This window comes from Prionailurus bengalensis, chromosome D2 (assembly GCF_016509475.1).
Source record: "Prionailurus bengalensis isolate Pbe53 chromosome D2, Fcat_Pben_1.1_paternal_pri, whole genome shotgun sequence".
Classification (NCBI taxonomy): Eukaryota; Metazoa; Chordata; class Mammalia; order Carnivora; family Felidae; genus Prionailurus; species Prionailurus bengalensis.
Window position 1 is genome coordinate 70,510,053 of NC_057351.1, and position 17,848 is coordinate 70,527,900.

At 46.9% G+C, this 17,848-nt stretch overlaps 1 long non-coding RNA gene across 1 annotated transcript in view; it reads right to left on the reverse strand.

Moving 5' to 3' along the window:
* LOC122493268 overlaps nt 1-17,553 on the reverse strand; it is a 46,799-nt gene extending 29,246 nt beyond the window's left edge. Inside the window, exons 1-2 of the long non-coding RNA XR_006299856.1 lie at nt 16,409-17,553; nt 15,853-16,069 (exon numbers count right to left, since the gene is read on the reverse strand). This is a non-coding gene — a long non-coding RNA (uncharacterized LOC122493268). The remainder of the gene's footprint in view (nt 1-15,852; nt 16,070-16,408) is intronic.
* Nucleotides 17,554-17,848: the final 295 nt, after the last annotated feature.

Here is a 17,848-nt window from a genome sequence, read left to right on the forward strand (position 1 = left end):
AAATAAACTGAAAAAAATTAAAAATAAAATAAAAAGAAAAGTTTTGAAGAATAACAAATAAGACAATCAATCCACCCTTTCGGCCTGGAAATAAGAAGTCTTCAGAAACAGACAGTAAAGTTTGAGGACACAACAAAGCCACGCCCAGCTCTCCTTCCGGTCGCTAATTGTCCTTGCCTACGAAACAAACAACAGGTTCCGGGAAAGCCAGATGTCTTCATGTCTGTGCCCAGCATTTCTTTCTGTTTGCCATCCTCACTGATTCTTTCTTTGATGTCCCTTCCTTTTGCATATGCAGGTGCAGCGTAACTTAATTTGAGGCATGGGCAAGGTGGTTTTCAAAACCAGCTCCAGTAACACTGAAAGCGCCTACAATTAGGGTGAGGCACTTGAAAGGGTTCTTACATTTCATTTGGAAATTGATCTCTGCAGGGCTTGTTCGTAATCCCCATTACAATTACTGGGGATCAAGAAGGCTGGGAGTGCTTTCTCATTTGGAGGAAAGGCTAAGCAGATTTGCACAAGGCTCTGTTTCCAGGCAGGGCACCATAGCTGTGTCTGGATGTCATGCTCTCCTTCAGCCTGGGGGTGTGAAGAAGGGCAAGGAGATGCTCATAGGAGAGATGAAAGACAGAAATGTGCCACTGGGCAGTTTAGGGGCTTGTGAATCTTTCTGCGGATGCACTTCTAATTCAGGGCAAGGCCGGGGGAGGGAAGTGGGCTGGTGAGAAAATGGAAAGCACATTTTAAGCCAGGGAGAGCTCTGAAATCTTATTATGCTGAGTAATTGCAGAAGGCTTAGAAACCCCTGGACCGCTTGGGAGGTCTGGCATCAGATGAGGACACAGTGATGTGATCATGCCTGCGTGGAAGTTGGAGAGCCCCAGAGGAGCCATGGCACCGGATTTCCTTATTGCCTGTCCTTGAACTTGTTCCTCCAGGGCCACGCAACGTGGGGATGTGTCTGTGCTGGCCCTTGAAGCAACTAGATGCTTAGGCCCCGCATCGGGCTCTGTGCAGACAGCTCAGAGCCTGGAGCCTGCTTCGGATTCTGTGTCTCCCTCTCTCTCTCTGTCTCAAAAATAAATGAAAACACTAAAAAAAAATTTTTAAAAAAGAATGAAATTTTAGGGGCACCTGGGTGGCTCAGTCAGTTAAGCAACTGAATTCAGCTCAGGTCACGATGTCTTGATTCTTGAGATCGAGCTCTGCGTTGGGCTCTCTGCTGTCAGTGCAGAGCCCGTTTCAGATCCTCTGCTCTCCTCTCTCTCTGCCCCTCCCCTGCTCACTCTCTCTCTCTCTCAGAAATAAATAGACATTAAAAAAAAAAAAAGAAATTAAAAAAAATTTTTAAATGCTGAAGAGCCCATAAACCCTCCAGAGAGTCATGGTGTGGATACAACTTAATAACGGGAATCACTGAGCAGGACTTGGCTTAAAGAAAACTGAGTGTGTATGGTGCCTTTTGGTCTACTCCCCATCAGAATCAGAGATTTGAATCCGGATGACTGGAAAGTAACACTTCACTTCTCTTACCTCACCTGCTTCCCCACTCAGTTAAGAGAAAAACTCCTAGAATAGAAATGTCAAGACCAATTACATGTACGGTTCAGAACTTAATTTTTCTGCCTTTCCGGAAGCTGCTGCATTATCATTCATCAAGGCAAAGATTGCAACACTGTAGCTCTGCAAAACCTTCACAGAATCATCTGGCCCTTGGTTTTTTTTTTTTTTTGGTTTTTTTTTTTTTGGTTTTTTTTCTACTTTGTTCCTTTTCAGTTAATGCAAAAGAATTTTTTCCCCCTAAACATCTCCCACTTCAGGAAAGACTTTGACAACCCCTCATAAGCCTGCATATTTTGTGACAGATCTATGATTATATTTAAGGAGGCTTGTCAGGGGAAGCACACTCAAGCTTTTTTTGTTGTCTTGATTTTAAAGAGTGCAGTGAACTCACTGATGTTCTAATGAGGGCCTTCTGCATCTCAGAAAAGGGGGCGGGGAAGGATGGGACTTACAGAAGGTGGTAGTTACCATTAACAAATAAAAAGCAAAATAAATAAACATTCTGAACTAAGCCATGCTAAAGAAAATCGGTCTGGATCAGGGAAGCTGGGGCAACATGAGCTGAAATGCTCTGGTTGAGTAAAGGGGTCCATAGTGGGGACAAGTCTCCCAGGACACAGAGGTTGTAGGTTTTGTTGTGGTGTTTTTGCAAGGCAGCGGTCAGTGGATACAGCAGGAGACCAGATTCCCTCTGATTACAGAGAAGAGCTTTACAACAATGAGACATGTTTGCAAATGGAATGGACAGAAAAAAAATCACGCACTCCCATTTCCAGAAGTGTTCAGGCAGAGGCTGGGTAATCACCCGGCAAGGAGCGTGTGGAAAGTGTTGCTCCTTTGGGTTGGAGGCAAAACTAGATGACAGAAGGCCAAAGGCGCCTTCTAGCTCTAGAAGTCTGCCATTCCCTGGCTTTGGACCACCAACAACCCACTCCGGGTCTCGATTTCCTTTTCAGAAAGATGAGAGCCATGACACAAGATAGATATCTAAGATCGTTCCCAGCCCAAGATGGTGTAAGGTCATCATCACTTGGTAAACTAGTGTATGTTAGAAGGACTGTTCAGGCATCCTAACTCACTGCCCAACTTGGAAGAGGTCACTGAACTTCCCTGGGCCTTGCTCTGGGGTCTTTCCTATAATCTGTAGACAAGATTGAGGACTGGGTCACAGTACGCCCACCAAATACTTGAGGCACCCCAGTAAAGGGCAATAGGTCGAATGACTGAAGTCAAAACATCTGTGAGACAGAGGTTTTCTGAAGCATATTACAGATGATATCAATGAGGAGGAGCACTGACAAGGCCTCAGAGTTTCCAGTCACAGGATGTAAGAGGGCTCACCACGAGGCTCATGATGGTGATCCGGCGTGGGGAGCAGGTTTTGGGTCTAAAGAGCCAACTCCCCAGCGGGGAGTAGGCACTACTCCTGCCTCCTTCCCAGAGGACTTTACAACTTGCTGTACCCCAGGGACTCTTCCCTTTTCAGCCCCATTCATGTTTGGTATACAGCTGGTGCCTAAAATATGTTCGGATGAACAAAATAAGTTTTGCTGAGGGAAAACATCCGTCTATAGCAAATCTATTCTAAACTTCTATATCAACTTCAAAGATGCACATTATATAACAGATAATTACCTTGATAATTGTTGTTGAAATACCAGAAAGGAAGGCGGGGTGGGGGGGGAGAGGATAAGGACATCTGTGGCAGCATAGGGACATGTGTCAGGGCTACCAGGCTGGATGACGGCCTGGATGCCTTGAGACCGTTCCCTAGCATGCTCCCTAATTTCTGGTTAAATTTGTCCATGATTGAATGAACATCTGCCTCCCAGGGAACCATTTGTCCTTATACATAGAGAAAAGGCATTCACACTAATCCAAAAAGCATGGTGACTTCTTTTCTCTCTAAACTGTTGGGAAAAGAAGAGAGTAGGGCTTCTTTACCTATACAACTGAAATGCAAAGACTTTAAAGGCTCTTTTCCTGCTTCTTATGGTTTGGATCTCCAGGCCCCCGACCAGAGAGCTCCTGTCTAAGCGGCCTGCCCCTGAGTGAAGTAACAGAATGACGGGAAGAATCAGATTCTCTCCTGCTCCCAGGACCCTCTCTCATCTTCTTCCCACTTCTGAACACTTACCCCAAGGCCCAGTGATAATACCCCCTAAGCATTCTGTTGATGCCTATTTTGTGATAGTCATCAGATTTCATTCCCCATTCAGCTCAACAGTCCAAGGCTCCCGGATACACTCACGTACCTCTGTATCCCATGAGCAGTGCCCTCCCTGTCCAAAGTGGGGCTTCAAGTGATTGCTGAAGATATAGCTAGTCTATGGCTTAGGGTGTTACTCTTCTAAGAATAGATACATCCTAAGACTTTGGTCCAAAGAATGAATCTGTTAGAGGCAAAGAAAGAAGGGGATAGACAAGTTAGATTTGGTACAGAAAACCCTAACTGCGTGACATGCAGCTCTTCCCGAACAACGGTGAGGACACATGAACTGAAAAGAGACTATTTTCAATTAGAGCTATTTTGAAAAATTCAGAGTGTATGGTTGCCAAGTATATGGTCCACCCACTTTTCAAACTATACAGGTCAATGGATGATACCTACTTATGAGTCTATGGCCTCTAGCGACAATTATTTTCCAACTCTTCAAATGGTTTGCAGAGAGGAACTAGTCTGTACTCCCTTGAAGGAGTCTGGTTTGAGGTCTCATCACTTGCATACAAGTGTTTGCTCTCTGCTTAGACAGTAAGCTCGTTGACAGCAAGGATCTTGTCCTAATCATCTCGATAGCCACTGTGCAATACATATGTGATGGGTAGATGGGTGGATGGTTACACCTCACTGGGGCCCACAGTGGAAACTGGAGATGCTGTAGGGACAGATCTGTACAGGTAGATGTGGACGTAAGAAGACACCAGAATGCCAAGTAGAGCAAGAAATGGAGGACAGAGCCCTTGCTCCGGCTGGTTTCACAGAGGGACAGGAGAGGGTCTCTGCGCCTTTGTTTCTCTTTCTACCAAAGGAGTAGGTTTAAACCATCTCGAAGGCCCCTTCCAATTCGAGATGCTTTTGGACCACAAACTGTGAATCACCACTCACTGGGCCCTGTAGAACCCAAGCTACTTTCATCAGAAGGTCAGTTGGAAGGTGGCAGGCATGTTTTTTCAAGCACTATTTTAAGGATAATCCTTAAAGCTTAATCATAATTCACATGATGAGCTGTTTTCCTCCTATAAGAGGAAATTCTTGCATTTCAGAACCTGCAAGCAGGAGCAGGAGCCCCTTGTCACAGCACCGAGTCCAAAGAACATCCTTTGACTTCCCTCCTTCTTTGGTCCAATGCTACTGATTCCTCTGTGCGAACCTGCCAACTTGGAGGCACCGGAAGATGGGTCCCACACCCATCCCACCACACCCACCCCTTTTCGAGCCAAACCCCGACCTCTGCTTCTTATTATAAGCCAGCGTGTACAAGGCAACAGAGACTACCAACAACTCGGTACACACAGAGCTATTGTGAGTCAACTGCTCCGAGCGCATTCAAGTTCAAGGGAATGACGGGGAGAAGGGCAGAGGGATTCGAATCTTTGACCTGTCACATGGAAGAAGAAAGGAAATCTCATGCTTCTATCCTGTAATGTTTATCATCTTGGATCACAGGCAGTGAATCTACTTTATTATGTCCCTTTCCTTCTCCCAGCCCTAAGTTAGGGCCTGCTGGCTTGGAAGGCAGGCTACAGGGGCCAGGAGGGGAACCGAGAGACTGCATCTTGGATGGAGCCTAACGCGGAGTAGTTGTGCTTCTTGAACCACCATCGACAAGCCCTTTTAACATGCTGTAGACATTGGGAGGTTTGTGGCTGGAATCTTTTTCTGGGGAGATAATCCACGCATCCGTTTCCTGGGGCTGCCATAACAAATGACCACAAACTGAATGGCTTCAAACAACACAAAGTTATTCTCTCATTGCTCTGGTGGCCGGGAAGCTGAAATCAAGGTGTTGGTGGGGCAACAGGGCCTCTGTAGGCTCTAAGAAAAGAATCCTTCCTTGCCCCTTCCCAGCTTTTGATGGTTGCTGGTATCCCTTGCCCTTCCTTGGTTTGTAGCTACATCACTCCAGCTTCTGTCTCCACCTTTACATGGCATCACCCCCCACGTGCTGTCTTCACATGGTCTTCTCATAAAGATACCAGCCATTAGACTTAGGGCCTACCCTAATTCAGCATGACCTCATCTTAATTAAATACATCTGCAAAGACCCTAGCTCTAAAGCGGGTCACATTCTAAGGTTCTGGGTAGACAAATTCGGCGGGGGCCGGGGGGATACCACTATTCAACCTAGTACCACAGAGCAAAGGGCAAAGTCCACAGCCTAGAACTCAGGAGATCTGGGTTCAAGGTCTGGCTCTTTTATTTACCAGCCACGCAGACGTGGATGAGTCATTAAATGCCCAATCCCTTTGCTATAACGTGGGAGCAACGCCGACATCTCAAGGTTGTTGGGAGACAGGAGTGAGAACCTCTGGGGGACTGGGGTATGGAATTCCTTTGATGTAATGGTAGCACTCAAGTCCACCACTAGGCTGGCTAAGCCGGAAGTCACAGAACTTTAGGCGACAGACAGCTTCTGAGACGGCCCCCAAAGACTCCCACCTCCTGACATCCACACCCTTGTATAATCCCTTCCCCTTGATTATTGACTGGACATGTGACAACTCACTGTCTACTGAATCTGGCAAAAGTGATGGGCTGTCACTCCTGAGCCTCCAGCTTGTGTCTTGTTCACCGTCTCTTGCTTTCTCACACCCTCGCTGTGATGGACAGCAGGCGCCATGTTGTAACTGCCCTACAGAGAGAGGCCCACATGGCAAGGGACCGAGGGAGGCCTGTGACCGACAGCCCAAAGAAATTGGAGGATCCCGCCATTACCACTTAAGTGAGCTTAAATGTAGATCCCCCTCCCCCCCTCAGTTAACCTTGAGAGGGCTGCAGCCCCAGCCAACACCCTGATTATAGCCTGTGAGGGACCCTGAGCAGAGGATCCCATCCAGATTCCTGACCCACAGAAGTTAGGAGAATAAGAGTTTGTTATTTTAAGCCACTAATTGTGGGATAGTTTTGTGTTTTTGTTTTTTTTTTTTTTTACACAGCCATAGAGAACCAGTTGCTACAGATTGAATGTTTGTGACACCCCCATCGTCTCCTCATTCTTAGGTTGAAACCTAATCCTCAGTGTGATGATATCAGGAGATGGGGCTTTGGGGGACGTGACTAAGTCATAAGAGTAAAGCCCTCATGAATGAGATTCGTGCCCTTATAAAAGAGACTCCTTAGAGCCTCCTCTCCCCTTCTACCATGAGAGGACCCAGCGAGATGACAGCCATCTATGAAATGGAATATGGCCAGACACTGAATTTGGCAGCTCCTTGATCTTGGACTTCTCAGCCATTCAGAACTGGGAGAAATAAATTTCTGTTGTTTATAACCCATCTCCAGCCTGTGGTATTCTGGTACAGCAGCTCTCACTAAGACATTAATTCAGTTTGTTAAATCAATTTAAAAATTGAGAAACAGGGGTGCCTGGGTGGCTCCGTTGTTTGAGCATCCCACTTCGGCTCAAGTCTTGGTCTCACGTTTTGTGAGTTCAAGCCCCTCTTTTCTTTCTAGGAAGCAACTTTGTTCATGCTGGCACTGCTCAGTTGGGTTCGTACTCGAAGAACTGAGCCCCGAACACCACGTGGCATAGTTTTTTATACGTTTTCTGCTTCTTTGTCTCCCATGTACAGCAACACACGAACATGCAGTCTGATTAAGTGGTCTCATGTTACAAAGTCATGAGGGATGTTGTCACGTACATGTATAGCCAGGTTTCCTTGAGGGGTTTTTTAAGGGTTTTTTGGAGCTTTTTTTTTTTTTTCCCTGTCCTTAGGGAGGGGACCATACCACAGCCACATCTTTGCCACATCTTTTACCTTGCTTAGAATGCCTTCTGCCAAGCCTATCAAACTCCTATTCACCCTGAAAAGCCTACCTTAAGTCCCACATTCTCCACAAAGCCTGCCCTAACCCAGTAGTGCCCTAGAGTTGGCTCATATAAGCTCACAAGAGTCAATTGGTAATTTTTCAGGAATTTTGCAAGCCAATTATTGAACATGGGCATTGTTAAAAATTCTGCAAACTTACAATGAAAGAAATTATATTAAAGACAGAGGTAGTAAATGCTCAGAACTCAGTATTCTGAACTATCATAATACATTGGACAATAATCTATGCTGGAGCTTAACTGCCCCGCCTCACCTTTGCGGTGGAGCTACCCTATCATGGTGTGTCCTTGTGTGTCACTTCCCAACTCCACATCTCGTGAAGTCACCTTGGCGACTTGAAATTGACCGTGGCGGCATTACGGTATTTACACCCTGGCAAGCAGCAAATGCGACCAAATAAAACTTCAATTTTCTGGGGCGCCTGGGTGGCGCAGTCGGTTAAGCGTCCGACTTCAGCCAGGTCACGATCTCGCGGTCCGTGAGTTCGAGCCCCACATCAGGCTCTGGGCTGATGGCTCGGAGCCTGGAGCCTGTTTCCAATTCTGTCTCCCTCTCTCTCGATGCCCCTTCCCCGTTCATGCTCTGTCTTTCTCTGTCCCAAAAAAAACAAAAAACAAAAAACAAACTTCAATTTTCTTCCCAGGAGCTGGTCGTTAAACATTTTTACCAGCACCACCACTGAGTCTGGCCAAAGTAATCCTTCTGAATTCTAAACTCTCATAGTGCTTCCTAACTTTTCTGCTCAGTGAACGGTCACTTGGCATTTGCTGCCCTAGTTACCAGGTGCATTTCTTGTATGTGTGTGCACACACACACGCACATATGCCTTCTCCCCCTAACTGGGTTATCGTCAGCTTTAGGGGCGGGAACAACATCCCCTTTATCCTTTCTGAGCTGCCCTTTCCTTAAATAACTGAACAAAATGCATCCTCCTCCCCCGGGTGAAACCCAGCACCGTCTCTAGACTTCCCGGCACTCCTAGGGGCTCACATTCTCACCATCCCCCCTACTTCCATTCTGGCTCCTGGCCTCCCCTTGCTGCTACACTTCTGTTTCTGCCCCCCACCAGCCGCTACCATTCCTCCTTCACCACCACCCCTCTCCCCAGCCCAGGACCATGGACATGGCAATACAACTTTACCAAGGGTTTGGATTAGATGGAACTGGACAACAGCACAGGAATCAGTAATAATTCACCATCAGGCATCACTTCCCTGATAGACACATTCCCGTCACCAGGGATCTCTCCTTGCCCTTTTTCTCAGTGGTCCCCTCTCCACCAGGACCTTTAGCTCCATGTTTAAGGGATCTCAACCTTAGGGGCGCCTGGGTGGCTCAGACGGTTGGGCGTCCGACTTTGGCTCAGGTCAGGTTCTCACAGTTTGTGGTTCGAGCCCTGCATTGGGCTCTGTGCTGACAGCTCAGAGCCTGGAGCCTGCTTCTGATTCTGTGTCTCCCTCTCTCTGGCCCCCCCCCCCCCCCCACTCATGCTCTGTCTCACTCTCTCTCTCAAAAATAAACACTAAAAAAATTTTTTAAAGAGTTCTCAATCTTCTGTTTCCTTACCCACAAAATGAAAACCACAATTTGTATAACTTTATGATGCCAAGAGATTTGCTATGAATCACTCCCCAGCTAAGGACCCATTTTGCACGTGAAAAAATTACGATGAAAGCTCTCGATAAGTTAGGTATAGAAGGAATGTACCTCAATATAATAAAGGCCATATATGACAAGCCCACAGCCAACATCACACTCAATGATCAAAAGCTGGAACTTTTTCCTCAAAGATCAGGAACGAGGCAATGATGCCCACTTTCACTGTTTTAACTCAACATAGTAGTAGAAATCCTGGCCAGAGCAATTAGGCAAGGAAAAAAAGCCATCCAAATTAGAAAGGAAGAAGTAAAATTATCTCTATTTGCAGATGACATGACACTATATATAGAAAACCCTAAAGACACCACCAAACACTGTTAGAACCCAATAAACAAATTCAGTGAAGTTTCAGGATGCAAAATCAATTCGCAAAAATCAGTTGTGTTGTCATACCCTGATAATGAGCTATCAAAAAGAAAAATTAAGAGAACAATTTTATTTACAATTGCATCCAAAACATCTAGAAATACATTTAACCAAGGAGCCAAAAGACTTGCACACTGACAACTGTAAAACATTGAGGAAAGAAGTTGAAGACACAAAGAAGTGGAAAGATACTCTGTGCTCATGGACTGGGGGAATAAATATTGGTAAAATGTCCACACTACTCACAGGAATCGACGTATTCAATGCAGCCCCTATCAAAATCCCAATGGTGCTTTTCACAGAAAGAGAATCAATAAACCTAAAATTTGTATGAAACCACAAAAGACCCCCAACAGCCAAGGCAATCTTGAGAAAGAAGAGTAATGCTGGCTACATCACGCTTCCGGCTTTCAAACTCTATTACAAACCTGTAGTAGTCAAAACAGTATGGTATTGGCATCAAAATAGACACATGGATCAATGGAACAGAACAGAGAGCCCAGAAACAAACAAACAATTATGTGGTCAATTAATTTACAACAAAGGAGCCAAGGAAACGGGGAAAGGGCTGTCTCTTCAATAAATGGTGTTGGCAAAACTAGACAGCCACAAGCAAAAGAACGAAACTAGACCACTGTCTTATGCAAAATAACTCAAAATAGATTTTTCAAAACTTGAACACAAGACCTGAAACCATAAAATTCCTGGAAGAAAACAGAGGCAATAAGCTCCTTGACGTCAGTCTTGTGATGAGTTTTTTGGATTTGACACCAAAAGCAAAGGCAACAAAAACAAAAATAAGCGATTGGAACCACATCCAACTAAAAAGCTTCTGCACAGCAGAGGAGACTATCAACAAAATGAGAAGGCAACATACCGAATGGGAGAAAATGTCTGCAAACCATGTATCCAATAAGAGGTTAAAATCCAAAATATAGAAAGAACTCATACAACTCAATGACAAATATATATATGTGTGTGTGTGTGTGTACATATATATATATATACATATATATAATTTTTAAATGGACATATATATGTATATATGTATATATAAATAAAATATAAATATATATGATTAAAAAATGGACAGAGAAACTGAATAGGCATTTTTCCAAAGAGAACACACAGATGGCCAACAGGCACATGAAAAGGTGCTCAACATCATTAATCAGGGAAATGTAATTAATACTACACTGAGATACCACCTCATACCTATTAGAATGGCTAGTATCAATAATAATAATAATAATAATAATAATGACCAGCATTGGTGAGGATGTGCAGAAAAGGGAAGCCTTGTGCCCTGTTGGTGGGAATGTAAGTTGGTGTAGCAACTATGGAAAACAGTCTGGAAGTTCCTCAAAAAATTAGAAATAAAACTACAATGTGACCCAACAACCCCACTTCTGGGTATTTATCCAAAAGGATTTATTTCTTTTAAATGTTTATTTATCTTGAGAGAGAGATTGAGAGCAAGCAGAGAGAGAGGACAGAGAGTGAGGAGAGAGAAAGTCCCAAGCAAGCTCCATCCTGTCAGCGCTGAGCCCAACGTGGGGCTCGAACCCACAAACCGTGAGATCAAGACCTGAGCCAAAACCAAGGGTAGGATGCTTAACTGACTGAGCCCCCCAGGTGCTCTAACAAAAAGAATTTATTTATTTTTTCTAAATGTTTATTTATTTTTGAGAGAGAGAGAGAGAGAGAGAGAGACAGTCATACAGGCAAAGTACGAGCAGAGAGGAAGACAGAAAATCCAAAGCAGGCTCCAAGCTCTGAGCTGTCAGCACAGAGCCTGATGCGGGGCTCGAACTCACAAACTGTGAGATCATGACCTGAGCCAAAGTCAGACGTTTAACCAATTGAGCCACCCAGGCACCCCCCTAATCAAGAGGATTTAAAACAGGATGTTGAAGAGATAGCTGCACACCCAAGTTCACTGAAGCCTTTATTCACAATATCCAGGAGGTAGAGGAAACCTGAACGTCCATCAACAGATAAACAAAATATGGTCTATACATGAAACACAATACTATTCAGCCTTAAAAAAGAGGAAATCCTGTCATGTGCTATAATAGGAATGACTCTTCAGGATATTTTGTTAGTGTAATGGGCCAGTCCCCAAAAGACAAATACTGCATGTTTCCATTTATACAAGGTATCTAAAGTAACCAAGCTCATAAAAACAGAAAATAGAATGTGGTTGCCAGAAGAAGGGAGAGCGCAAAAAGAGGAGTTCTTGTTCAATGAGTCTAGAGTTCCAGTTTGCAAGATGAGAAAGTTCTAGAGATCTTGTTGTACAACAATGTCCATACTGTTAACAAAATTATAACGTACCCTTAACACTTAAGAGGGTAAATCCGTGTGTTTTACCACAATTTTTTTTTTAAAGGGCACAGAGCAATCTCCTTCTGAAAATACGTGATTCTATGACAGAACTCTAGAAACAATACGAGGCCATCATGCGTGTGCCTGATATAAATTAATTTTGGACTCTCTGTGGTTTTGGAGTATCTAGACTGCTCTTCCCCACCAGCATCGTGGATAAGTAAGAGGTACATTTAATGAGGTGTTCAAGTGTCTCACTGAGCCCACTTTTAGTCTTGGGACATTCCATACACTCTATATTCTTCTTACGATGGGAAAAACCGGCTTCCCTCCCGTTACAAATGCAAACGCACACGGCAGACACAGCCAAGGGATGGCCCCACATAGGGAGTCCTGGACAGAGCCTGTTATCACCACTCGAGGCTGGTCTAGTTCCTGGCCCAGCACTTGCCTCTGCTAAACCTCCTTGTGCATCCAGAACCCAGACGACCGCTGCTTACAGATGAGCTTCCTTTCTGCCGGAGAGCAGCCTGCTGGGAAACACCACCCTACCTAAGTGAACTTACAGTAGATTCTTTAGAAGCTGAAAAATCCTCTTCGCCCTCCATTCTTTATTTTGTGAATTAACATTTTTGGTAACAGTGTTTTCTTGAAGCAGGGTTTCCACTCCAATCGCACGGGATGGTTTTTCTAACGCTTATGCCAAAGGATGGCCACCCATCATCATAGTGGCTTTGCTGGAGACTCTAAATGGCTTCCCAAGGCCGCAAGCCTCACGTAGACTTGGGGTTGGGAAAAGACCAGTTTGGATTTTGCAAGTGCACCACAGGCCACCTCCCACGCCTGAACGCATTTATCAAAATGATTTGACGTCCAAATTAACGTCAGACGATTTTAACCCATTTATGTCATAAAGTCACACATTTTCAGAGCCAGAAAGGATCTGAGAGGTCTTCTAGGTCAATGCCCTCATGCTACCGAGGAGGTAACTGGCGGGCACTAGGTAGAAGAGGGCCATCGAATAACACCTGCTGGCCCAACAGAGACTGGGCCAGAAGCCAGCCAGGCCTCCCAACTCCCCACTATTGTATCTTCCCATTACGGCCTGTCAGAGTTTCCAGATAACCACAATATTGACAAGACCCGGCCAGCGGCCCACCAACTTCAGTCAATATTTGCTACGAGAAAATTCCAGCAGAACCTAGAGATTTGGAAATTTGTGTTCAGGGGGTTCGATGTGTTCAACCGGGAAAAGAGGCTTTTTGACTTTTCTGTAAGCGATCTGTTTACTTAGTTCACTCCTGTTGAGTGTTTTGTACCAGATTCATGCTCAGTAAATTCACGTTCCACAAACATCCAGCCCATGTCTCCTGCATCCTCCGCACCCCTGGAAAGGACGCACATGACAAATGCCTTCTGGGCCCTTGAGGCAGTCTAATAGGGGTAGCAGGTTAGGTCTAGGATGTTTTCGTATTCGGTCCCCTGGGACTTCACTTAATGGGACCAGTGATTCAAAAGCCAGAGGACCTGGCTTTGAATAGGGTCTGACCAGTCCCTGTCTGACTCCCTCAGAAAGGTTCAGTCCTGACCTGGCCTGCAGGAGGGATTTTTTTTTTTTCTTCAACGTTTTTAATTTATTTTTGGGACAGAGAGAGACAGAGCATGAACGGGGGAGGGGCAGAGAGAGAGGGAGACACAGAATCGGAAACAGGCTCCAGGCTCCGAGCCATCAGCCCGGAGCCTGACGCGGGGCTCGAACTCACGGACCGCGAGATCGTGACCTGGCTGAAGTCGGACGCTTAACCGACTGCGCCACCCGGGCGCCCCTGCAGGAGGGATTTAAGAAGCTGTAGCCCTGAACTCTAAGCTTCACCTCATGCCAACTGCTAATTTCCTAAGTCGGCATCCATGCTTTGTTCTACTGAGCCCAAGGGGTAGCCTCTCATGGCATCATCTTCCGGGTTCCGTGGTTTGTTCTCTGCACACTCATTCACTCACTCTCCCCCGCAACCTTACGACAGATGTCCCTACTGCTGGGTTCTGGATTCCCTGTGCCTATATGCTGCCCTCCTCTTGGGACACAGGACAATCTTAACTAGACTTCTTCAGGGCTGAAGGCTCACCTGGCTGGTGGTTCTGATCCTACATGTCTATACATTCAGCTCGTGCCCCAGAAGAATGGGGGGCCTGTAGACTAAACAGCTCTCTGGCTTCCCTTCCAGTCTCTACTACGTCTGACCCATCCCTCCTTCAGCTCTTGGGTCCTGCTCCAGATCAAGCCTATATTGTTTTATGAAAGTCAAGGGGGGCAGGCTAAATACACATGACTTAAAGAAGTGCTGTGCACACATAAATATACAAGCACATGTATTATTTCTCTGGTCGTTGGCATGAAGGCATACAGGACAGGGTGCCAAGAATTTGGCCACTAGAACATAAAGCTGTTGGGTCTCATAAGGTAAGCCTGATTATTTATTGTCTCTAAAGTCATCTGGTGTTGAACAGGGGCTGAAACGTTCTCACTGAATGCAGATGAAAACTTTGAGGATCTGAACATGGTGATGGGTCCATCCTTGTCCCCGGGCTACCATGGACGTCCCTGATATGTGGAAACTCACTAGCCATAGGAGAGAGATCAAAACAAGACTTTGAATATTGAGCACCTATTCCGAAAGCATGTGTGTATATGTTCCTTATAAAAATACCAAATCGGGTGACATAACGAATAGTCTGTTTCTATTTAAGTTTTGTTGATCAGCAATCCGGGTCCATGATTTCTTCCCCTTGACAACTGCCAAAAACATGCACCTTCTTGTATACAGTTCTCAAAAACGAATCCAGCCTGGGCCGTTGTCCTCCGCTCAAGACTTGGCTTTTTCCTGGAGCCCTGAGAAAGGTCACGCAGGAAGTGGAGTGGGAATAAGCTGGCGACCCCTGGGTGGAAAACAGTGCAGCCTTAGCTGACAGAGCAGCAGAGGAGGCCCCCAGAGGCCCAAGAAGATGAAGGCTCCCAGTTGATTTGGTGATGGGGCGGTAAACACAAAGTCAGGGGTGTGGTGGTCACGGAGGCTGACCGCGCTGAGTACGTTACGGAACAACTAGCGACAGGTCCCCTTTGACCTCTCGTTCTGTTCTGACCCCAATAATTCAGAGATGTAAGATTTGTACAGTCAGCTCTGAAGTTATTTCACATGGTAATTCCTTACAAGTATGTATTTGGCTCGCAGACCTTTGAAATGATGTTGTAAACTGTCTTCAGTTGGATTCACCAGGAGTAGAGTTCGAAGAAGATTCACGTGTGAGTGATTTACAACAGAGGCGCTCCCATGAGAAACCAGCAAGGGGGCGGGGGTGGGGGGAGGGCAGCAGCTACAGCAGCCCCAGGGCCATCCACCAGAGAAGGTCTCAGGTGGGAGCCTCTGGAAGCAAAGCACTCAGAAACTGGGGGATGGGCGCACAGATCCAGTGAGCAGGCTCCGGCAGGGTCTGGGGGCAGCACTCATAGTGTTGCTACACCTAGGCCAGCTCACTTGGTCCCTAAACAACTCAGGGAGGCAGGAGGGATTATATCCTCCATTTACAGACTGGGGGAGCTGAGATAAAGAGAAAGTGTACCCGAGGTCACACACGAACTCACCTGGCTGAGTGACTCAGGGTGGCTCCGTCGGTGCAGCATCAGACTCTTGATTTCGGCTCAGCTCATGGTGCCACGGTCACGGAATGGAGCCCCACGTTGGGCTTTGCACAGACAGAGTGGATCCTGCCTGGAATTCTCTCTCTCTCCCTCTCTCTCTCTCTGCCCCTCCCCGGCTCGTGCATGTGCACGCGCTCTCTCTCTCAAAATAAATAAATGAACATTAAAAAAAAAAAAAAACAACTCACCTGGTTGTGCCTGGTCTTCCAGACTCTTCTTCCGCTCTGCCACAGAAAGGGATTCTTCCTACTGTCCGTGACAGTTTCCCACCTGGCCTTGGCGATGTGTGTTGTGCGTCCAGGGGGGAGCAAGGTAATTAGCAAGTCAGAGCAGCTGCGTTCCAAAGCCAGCTGGAAATCACTTTTGGATTTGTTGCTGTTGTCAATTATCCAGCTTCTTAGCCCCCTAAATCAGAACAGATAATTAGGATTTGGGAACAGTTGTGTGCTTAATAATCTTAACAGCTCTAGGAAGCGGACTTCAGAATAGGGCTGTTTTGGATAGACATTTTGATAGACATTCTCCTAATGTGCCTTTGCGTTGCCCCAGCCTGAATCTGGGCCGCTCCTGTCTGGGGCAGGGCCCTCCCTTCTGCTCATTCTCCACCCACGTCCTCCTGGCAGTCAAGACCCCCTGCTTTAAGCCTCTGGGCAAGCCTTGCCGGAGACCCCCATTGCCCCCAGAGGGACTCCCCACTGTGGACGTTGGCTGTGCAGCCTTTGGGTGATGTCTCGTCCTGCCTACCTTTCTAATGGGTTTGCTTCTTTCTGCCCAAAGCGAAGATCTGCTTCTTGGGACCGGGTTCACATCCAGCGCCACATCTGAGTATCGTCTACGAAGTCCAGCATGATGCTTTGAAAACAGCAGATGCTGGCACGTGCAGTCACTCAATTTCGGAGACCGAGAAATGGAAGCGCTAGGAGAAGCCCCCCCCCAGATAAAGCGCAAGCCCCGGGCAACGTTTAGCTGGGAAACGCTTCCTGTCGGTTTTCCTGGTTGAAACCAGGATGGATCTGAGATCTCTGTTGGAGACCACCCCTTTTAGGGCTGGCAAAGAAAGGCACAGGCTCTGGAGTCAACCTGACGGCCTGCGATATTAAGCGTGTGACCTCAGGCAAACCTACGTCCCTTTTCTCTGCCTCTCTTTGCCACTCGGTAAAGAGAGGTAAGTGATAGCTCCTGTCTCATAGGGTTGTGGGGATTAAATGAGTCTCAGGTGTATAAAGAGCTTGGAAGGGTGCAGATTAAGCCTGCCAAATCTATTATTATCGTTACTATTGTTCTAGTTTATCCAAAGGATAAAGAATTTGCCTAACATTCCCTATCTGGGAAGACTGTGCTCACATATCACCTTCTCGGTGAAGCCTCCCCCAACCGCCCTGTTTAAATGGCAACCCTCTCCCTTCTCTGTTCTCCTTAACCCCCTTCCCTGCTCATCCCCTTCTAACCTACTCTGTCATTTGCCTATTAGCTGTTCCCTTCACTAGGGGGAAGGCAAGGGCAGGAGTTTGTGCCTATTTTATTCCCTGCTGGACCCCTGGGGTCTAGACCGGTGCCTGACAGGACGCACGGTAGCGGCAGGAGAAATATCTACCGAATGATGACGTGACCAGCCTGGGATGGGGTGCTGCCCTGGCCGCTGTGAGCCCCACCACAGACGGCCTGGGTGACGAGCTGGGGTGTGGCTCCCAGGCTCCCTCCCCACACCCCCACAACTCCCAGCACGCGCAAATACACAGTGACATTTCAGCAGCAAACCCCAGAGAAGTTTCTACATCCACGAGCAGGTGCTGCAGGCATTACAAGGAAGAGTGATGGGGCTGCTAGGCAGAGACTTTCAACTCCCGGTGTGGCTAGCTGTGAGACTTGGATAAGGCCCTCTGCCTCTTTGGACCCCCACCCTGTCTGGGGCATGTGGTCGCCAGGCTCCTACCCCCCGCCCTTCCCCACCCCAGACTCCTGGGTCGTGTGGCTTCAAGCCTTCCTCACTTGCGGATTCCAAGATGCCAAGGTCTTGCGCAGCTCGCCTGGTCTTCCCTGATTCAAATCAACAAAAGTGGCTGCGGGCGCAGCCGCTGTGAATGGAGCCCTGGCCCAGGGGAGAGGAAGGGGCTGCACCTGCCTCTGGGGTTGGGGGGGGCTGCGGGCCTGCCCTCCTGTGATCCCGGGCAGAGGGACTCAGAC